The sequence below is a fragment of the Corvus moneduloides genome, chromosome 1, assembly GCF_009650955.1.
Source record: "Corvus moneduloides isolate bCorMon1 chromosome 1, bCorMon1.pri, whole genome shotgun sequence".
In the NCBI taxonomy this organism is placed as follows: Eukaryota; Metazoa; Chordata; class Aves; order Passeriformes; family Corvidae; genus Corvus; species Corvus moneduloides.
In genome coordinates, this window is record NC_045476.1 from 103,068,125 (window position 1) to 103,076,751 (window position 8,627).

The window sequence follows — 8,627 nt, forward strand, 5'->3', positions numbered from 1 at the left end:
TTCAGAGAGGCAAACCTTTCTGAGAAAAGGAATTCCCTTTGGCCACCACTGACCAAATGGATATGGAAGGCAGGAGAGAGTAATCGGAGCCAGCACCTTGTTTTCCCCAGACGGATGGCCAGTGCACCACGTGGCACCTCTAGCCCAGCCCTCTCTGTTCCTGCAGTGCTATTCTTCAACGGGAGGCAGAGGGTTATCTGTGATCATGGAGAACTGTGGGGATAAAAATGAACTGTAAAGTAATATTTATGGCTCCAAATGGAGAGCGATGAGACAAAAAACAAATCCCCTGTTTGAATTCCTGTGTTACTTTCAGAGAATTAACAAAATCTAATGAGCATTTGTTATTGTACTGTTCTCTTATATCAGTCATGGAAATAATTGCACAGATTTCTCAATCTCTCCCACTTCCTGAGCCTTGCTTTCAAATACATTATTTCATGTGTGCCATCTGAGATGGGGTAGTGAGCTGGCACATGACACATGCTGGAAAAAGGGGCCAGCTAAACAAAATGTTAAGTGGCACAATTAGTCCTCAGCGACGGCTTGATTCAGCCCAAGCATGTCTCAGATGTGCCTAACTTTAAGCAGGCACCCAAGTGCCCTGCTGAAGGAGAAGAGTGGAATTGCTTGCATTCTTGGAGTGAAGCACGTGGAGTTTAAGAGCTTTGTGGAATCCCAGCCTAAACTAATAGCATTGTATTTCTTGTTAGCCGAGAACAAAAGCAAGCCAGTTTGGGATCGTGCTGACCTAGATGCTATCAGAGGTTAGCAAAAATGACTGGTCAGACCTGTCAGGACTAAACAGCTGCATCAAGCAATGGGGGGGAGCTCTAGGGGAAGGAGGGCGCCCGAGTTGCGAATAGAGAGACAGAGGAGCAGGAGGAAAAGATGGAAACTGCGTGTCCTGAATACGCATGAATGTGTGTGTGTGTGTGTGTTCTCTGCAGCTGAAGCTCTGGTCTTATCATTTGCATATACACAGATCACCGGACATCTTTCGCCCAACCTTTCAGAAAGAGCCTTATGGCACCATGACTCCCATGCTCTCAGCACTCCTTGGGCTCCATTTCCATAAATTACAGTACAAAAGGATAATAGCCTGTTAGCAGTCCCAGCACTGTCTGACATACAAAGCACCAAGAGCAGGAGTATTTTCCTTGCCATCCTGTGCCCCTCTTGTGGACCAGGTGTAGCCCCACTTGCAAAATGTGGTACTGTACCAGCAATTTCTGACCTGATTGCAAAGCTAACTAAAGCTAATTTATCATGACAGGCTAATCAGGATGACAAGGTTGGGTAGGTGACATTTTCCAAAATCTCCAATTTTTAATTTTTTTTTTTAATCCCCTTAGCAATTTATTTTCTGAATAGCAAAGTTTTCTCCAAGAATGTTCCAAAACATAGTCAAGGTTAACCATGCTGTGAGCTTATTCAATATTTATGATTTTTTTTTATTTTTACTAGGACTTTTTGGGGACTCCAAATAGTCCATTAATCAAACCGAGTGACAAAATAGGCCATTTGACAATTTGTACAGGGGCTGCATATTTTTTTTCTGTTCAAGAATAAAGAACCAACTTAACTTCATCAACAGTTCCTGATTAATTGTTACAAAGTGTCATCCATAAATTTTCCTTCGATCTAATAATCCTTTCAGAAGACTTAACAATATCCCCAGTGATTTGGGTTTTTATTGAGGGCTGAGTTCCTGGAGAAGCAGTGACACAAATAGCTCAAGTGAACTGAGACACCTCCGTGGACAGTCTTCACAGGGTTGACAGTTCTGAAATACAATTATCAGTGTGATCTGCTTAAGAATTCATCATCAGCTCCTGCCTTCTGAAGACTTAAAAAAATACCGAGGCATACAAAGAAAAAGAGGTGATAAGAAGGCATCATTTTCTTCCAGCCTCATAACTGTAAATTGAAGAAAATTATTTTCTTTGCCTGCAGCTCATTGGCATATAGGCAGCATTGTATTATAATTTCATAAGCATAAATCCTTTGAATAAATTTCAGAAGAATAACTGAATTAGAAATGCAAGTAAAGTATCTAAAAAACTTAACTGTACTAGGCAGGAAAAACTGGATGTGAGTAAAACTGGCATGGGGAGATTTACTGTCTGCCTGCTCATCCTCTGTCTGTGAAGGGAATACTCCCCCACTCATCCCACTAACCTGATCCAGCTAAGGTAAATTTTAAGGAGGAAAAAAAATGTTAATTTCAACCATCATTTCCATACACAGCAGGAAAATATGAAATCTAACCCACCTTGCTGCCTTCTTTTACAGAATTTCAGCTGTATTTCATCATTAATTAATCTTGGAGATACAACAGGCTTGGGGTTTGTTGTAATTATTGTTATTTGTTTATTTATTAGTAGTAAGCATATGGGAGATCAAAAGCATGCCTCCCAACTGTTCCCTAGCAACAAGTCAGTCAGTTATTCACACAGAAGTCGTCCAACCTTCCCACAAAGTGAATCTGGGTTGCAGTGCTCCCGCAGCGCCATCCTTGCCCCATCCCATGGGCTGAGGGATGCTGCAGGTGCTGATGCTCTCTGATGTCCAGCCAGGTGAACTACACAAGTGTCTGCTAAGGGGCAGAAATAACTCACCTTTTCTGAAAAGCCCTGGGGAAAGGCTTGATTTTATAGTTGCATCATAAGATGATTGCAAGTCAGGAGATCAAAGTTAAGCCCTGTTCTTTACTTCCTGTCCAATTTGGGCAAGTACTCGCTCCTCAGTTACCTGCTTGCCTGCCTTTGGGAATTTAGGCTCTCATCTCTTTGTGACTCAGCTATTCACTTTTAAAATGGACACCCTAGTATCGTATTCTCCACTATATTTATTTTTTTCCCTGCTTTTTCTGTTATGATGTGTATGTTACTATTATGGTACATTTTCAGTTGGCCTGGATTGCTAAGGCCACTGCTGACTTTGGTGCAAAACTCTTATGATTTTAACTGGAGATGGTTCAGTATGAACCTTAAGTATGAAGAGCACTAATTACCATCCTGGTTGCCTGAAGTAATGTGAAACCCTCACAACTGCACCTTTAAAGCCGTGTGTGTTTCCACTTTTTTAGATTGATCTATTAGTTGTTCACAGAGGCAGCATAGCTCCTGTAAGGACAACAGAGCCAGGGGCAGTGGCTTTATTTTAGCTTGCTCCTGTCTACAGCGAGGGTAACCAGATCATCTTCACTGTTGCCCAATTTTTCATTCAGAATACACCTTCTGCCTGGAAGAGGTGCAACACTTCTTGCAGTTTCTGTGTCTGCCTTGCAGAACAAAGTATGGCAACATGAACATGTCCCTCATGTAGAGGGCAATTCACAGCCGTCACAGGGCACAGTGCTTTTCTCCTGTCTTCTACAAGCTGTGTAAGTATTAATGGGTTACACCACGCCCTGAATTTACTGCAGTTTCAACACACAAAACATACAAGTGTTGCGTAGTGTGGGCTGCTCAGCAAGCACCAACCTGAAGGACCACAGGGGAAAACAGCAAACATAATTCTGTAATATTATTATGTGCTATGGCTCATCAGTGGACTTCGAAAAACAGATTTACAAGTGATGTAAAGTTTATATGGGACTTAGGGTATGAATCAGATGTTCATTTAGACTAGACAATAGGAAAATTAGGCTAGAGGGGATCTCAAGAGGTCGCCTGGTTCATATTGCTAATTTCTGCTGGGATCTCTGTATAGCTAAATTAGTCACGAACAAGGAATATGTTTGCTCCCAATATTACTAGAAGAAATTGTGTATGTGTGAGGGGAGAGTGGGAGGATCAGCTTTCCTAAATAAACTGCATAAGTCCGTGGATAATTTCCAAGGACTCATAACCCTTTTTGGATCACAGAGAGTTTTCCCTGTAACACAGTGGTCAATAGCTGCAATGTGCTCCAGTCTCTAGTGGCCCTCTCAGCAAGGGCTGCTTCATGCCAGTCTTCAAATCTGGTCCCTCAGAGATCTTAGCAGATGAACTATAAGGAAAAAAATCACACACACACAAAAAAAGAAATCTGTTTCCTTGATCCTTGGACTTCTCTCCCACTCAAGAATAACGGAGCCACTTTTATCTTGAACTATTAAAAATATTCATTTTGCCAGAGACCAGGCCTGGAACATTTTATCCTGATAACTAAAGCATCTGGAAAGCTCTGAGCAACTCGAAACACAGGATTAGGATGGAAATGCTCAGCTGTATACTACATACATAACTACCACTATTGCAGCTGCTTCTGTGGCTGGCTGGATCTTGCACTCAGTGCCTTTTCACTGGTTTCCCTGAGATTCAGAGAAAGGAGATTTTAGTGGCCCCAGCTTTCTGTTTTTCACATTGTGTGTTCATGATGCCCAAAATAGCGGTTACCTACTTATTAACATCCTACCAGATTATCAAGATTAAATAATCCATTCTGAGGTGAATCAAGGATGTGTCTTCATATTCACCAACTCACTAAAGCAAAGTGACTTAAAAAGTTTCCTGGCTTGATTTTAATAAGGGTGCATGGGGGTTCTTTTCTCCTGTAACTCTTCCCTGTTTCTGCCCTGGCTTGACATGCATATGGGACTAGTAACTTTATGTGGTTTTAACTTCCCTGAGGCTATTGACATAGAGCATAGCAAGAGAGGAGGCAGCAGAGCCTTAGACTGTGTGGTATTTATCCCAGATTTTTCTCTTTTGATCAATGAAAAGACAATTTTTATCCATATGTAGAATGTTCCTACCTACTCACCTGTGTCTTCCCAGACTTTCATGCCAGGCAATGTAACCAGGAGTTGCTGTGATTCACAGAAGAACTGAAGTAGATGCTACTTACAGATAGAGAGCATTGCTCTCTCATGTAAGATGTGGTGCCTTATGATTTCAGCTCTGGGATCAGGGATTTCTATCTCCAGGATTAGCCAAGATGGTGGCTGTCACAAGAAAGGATATTTGGTGGGTGAAAAGAAGCCATCGGGAGGCTCATGCCACAGGAATAGGCAAACTAGCCTGTGAGCAAAGAGGGAAAGGGGCATTTATTTTCATGGATTGAGGTATTGCTGTCAGCCCACCCTGGTCAGAACACACACACACACACATGCAGGCATGCAGACAAGCAGGGTTAGTGGTGATGCCTTTTCCTGGTCTTAAAATCAAGAGTCAAACATGGTTAGAAGGGAAAAAGGGATTTTACCTTGGTATTTATTTTAAGGATCCTTAGGTGCACCACAGCCAGGTTGAATGTACCCCAATGCACACTGCAGTGCACACCCACAATAGATCAGGTATATGATTATAGGTCTTACCAATTAGCATATCTATCAAAGATTCCCCAGTGAGAGGCTTAAATGAGCCCCCTGCCCTGAGGAACCTTCCCCTGGATGGTTCTATCTTAGTTTACAAAAAGTGTTCTGGAGAGGACCTTGGAGTCTGGGGCACACTGATCCCTAACTACAAAGCTTCTAAAATGTTTGGTCTCCTAGCTGAACAAACAAGTCCAAGAATATAGGCTAAAAGCACTAAGAACATGGAAGTTGTAAAAAGGTGTAACAGGGGTACAAAAGAAAAGGCAAAAAATCATCATGGCGTCAGTGGAATGGCTAAATGGTGGCAGCCAACCTTCTCCCTGCGTACAGAGAGCAACATCTGACCTGTGAGGAATCCCAGCAGTTTGGGCACTGATGGCAACTACAGGGCACTTCTGTTCTCCCCTGCTTGGCACAGCCACATCCAAGCAAAGGTGTGAAGTTCAGCAGGTGGGGTACACGGCTGCAAGCATAAGATATTTGTCATGCTACAAGTTCCCTTTTTTTTTCCTGGGGAAAAATATTGTCACTTTTTTTCCCATCAATTTAATTAGATACAATTTGTCTCAGCTTTTCTCTGCAGTATTTGTTTACTTTCTCATCAGGACCGACACAGGCCAATTAGTGTAGTGTAATTGTTTAACCTAGTCAGCGCGCTGCGCTGGATAGAAGAGCGTGCCGGTTGCGAGGGAGGCAGGGATGAAGGAGCAGCCACCGGCTGCAGTGTGGCGCGAGGGCCTTCAGGAATTGCTGACACGACACCGTCCCCTGGAAATGCAAGTTGCTCTGACATCCCAGCAGCCCTGATTCCTTGTTCTCTGTCACTGCTATCACGGTATGATCAATTTCCAGAGCTAATTCTTCAACCACACCGTGCCCAAAGCACTGCACGGCATTATCTCCTTCCTAGGATGCCCCCTGAAAGCAAAATCTACTGCAACCATAGAAACCAGAGGACTTAAGTGATGTGTCATGTACATGTGCTGTCTCTGTTTTCAGTACCTTTGCCAAGAATACAATGTGAGAGCCTGTAAGAAGGTTGATTTAATTCCTTCATCCCATACCTCTGTAAAGACAGACAGAAATTGGCCACAAAATAACCGACGTATGCTTGCTTTTCTCTCTGAACTTATGCACAGCTGCCAGAGGAATGGAGCTGCTACTGCCACAAGTGGGGATGGAGGCAGGAAAAGGGTTTTCTTGGAGCTGGTTCAGTGGAGAGCCCAATGCTGACTGTGGCTTTCGCAGGGAGGGTGGTAAGTGGAAGAAAAGGCAGTAACTGAGGTCCATATGACAAAATATTTAAAGTTGTTTTGGCTCTGTTGATCAGCCTAAGTGTTGATCAAACACATACAGTTGTGCCATACCATGGAAGCAGTTTCGCATGGATTGTAAAAGCTATTGACTTCTTTTCCCCTCCTTTACTGTGAAGAGTATGTGGGGGAGGAAAGAAAAGACTATTCAGGTGGCCATTGCAAATATACATGAGCTTTGTTTGCCAGAGCTACCACATAAAAGAAAGAAAGAAGGGCATCTGAAAATGAAACAGTAATTCAGGAGAAGAAGAAAATACCTTTCTTTTTTTTTCTTTTTCCTTTTCCTTTTCTTTCGTTCTTCTTTTAAATCAGACCGATGTTGTGATTAACTTGCATTCTGCAGCACAGTTGATGTGACAGTCAACCAAATTAATCCCATTATGCAAAATCCAGTTCACAAGTGGTTTTTCTTTTTTCTTTTTTTTTTTTTGCAAAATTATGTCAATTTCCCCATAAATTGGAGAGACCATGTCAGTTTTCTGTATTGCATATAGACACTACACAGTGCTGTATGTCTATATTCCTTTAATGCAGTAAGATACAAATTTTAGCTCAGTGGCACAAATTAAGATTCATAACTTTAATGCTGATGTTTCTGTTTATATGAGGCTTATAGGAAAATTTCCATTAGTTTTGGCTTTCATTTTCATTCTTGAATTTCATGACATATCAACTATTAAAAAACAAGAGGATGAAGAGCTTTAAAAAATAAACAACCAGCAACTTGAAGTAAAAATGCTTAATTATTTTGATAGCAGAATTTTTTTTTTTTTCTTTCCCACTTTTTTTTTCCCCCCGTATTTCTTTTTAAAGGAATTTGCCGCCTGTGGTAAACAAGCCTCCTCGAGGCTCCCCGTGGTGTGCGTGGTGTCTGGCGGCTGGAGCAGGAGACATTTCCACAACTGCTACCCTTTCAGCTGAATGTGGCCATGCAGTAGGTGGCCAAATCTGTTTGGCTTTCACCGAGATCTGTGAATTCCCTGCATCCAACCAACTTGTCAAATTAAAACCTTGCCTGCTCTGTGCTGAAGAACAGACGTGCGATGGAAGCTTCTTGCACTCTAGCCCTTTGTCACCAGCACGCTGAGCTCCCAACATCTGCTCACTGGACTCGGCTTTTGCACCTTGTTCATTTATAATGCAGCAAACTTCAACTTCCACAGCACAGGACTTAAATGTGCCCCTGGTTTAAAAAAAAAAAATTCATAAAAAGGAACATCCGGAGGGGAGGAGAGGAGAAATTGAGGCTCTAATATATATGTTCTTCAGCGATTTGGGAATAAACATATTTTTAAGTGAGAGATTTGTTGGATTGTACTTTTTTATCCCAGTAATGCTTTCTTGTACAGTGAATTGTTGACTTTTTTTCCATGCTTTAGATTTATTAGACATGTGTCAAGTTGTCAGCCTCCTACCGCTTGCATTTGTGTCCACCTTGCAAACAGCAGGGAAAAATATTTTTTTCCCTTCTCTCTCTCTCTTTCTCTCTCTCCCATGAATGTTCACTTCTTGGCAGCTCTGAAACAAATTTTGAACAGTTGCTGTTCCTATTGATAGCAGTAGTTTGATGTTAGAAAAAGGGGTTTTATTTTCCCCAAGTTTCTGACATATACTGGCATATCATTTCACATCCTACCCTGATGCATCAAAAGTAAAGCAAAGCAAACCAAACCAAGGGGAAAAAAAAAGGCAGAAAGAGGGGGAGGGCATAAACCAGCATGTTCACACAGCTCCTGAGCCACTGAAGAACACCCGCCCATCTGTTCACCATTTCAGTCCCTTTGTTCTATCTTTATTATATGTATTCCTCAATAAAATGAATTCCTGCTACTTTGACGACATTTCAACACATGCCTCTTAGTCTGCGTTTGAACTGTCTGCGAGGATCTCCTCACTCCCCTCCTCTCACTTGCCATCAGCAGCTGAGCCGAGGAGATACCTGCCAGACAAGCCAAGCCGGAGGAAGGAACCCTCCAAGGCAGTGAATAGCTCCCCATGGCACAACC

The 8,627-nt window shown here is 42.3% G+C and overlaps 1 protein-coding gene across 2 annotated transcripts in view; it reads left to right on the forward strand.

Moving 5' to 3' along the window:
* Positions 1 to 8,410, forward strand: part of ZADH2 (zinc binding alcohol dehydrogenase domain containing 2) — a 34,091-nt gene extending 25,681 nt beyond the window's left edge. The window contains exons 5-6 of one of the 2 annotated variants that reach the window (XR_004242329.1): positions 6 to 6,561; positions 7,435 to 8,410. The gene's annotated coding sequence lies outside the window, so the exon portion shown is untranslated. Of the gene's footprint in view, positions 1 to 5; positions 6,562 to 7,434 lie in introns of those variants that run through there. The other variant, XR_004242330.1, reaches the window with a different exon arrangement.
* Positions 8,411 to 8,627: the final 217 nt, after the last annotated feature.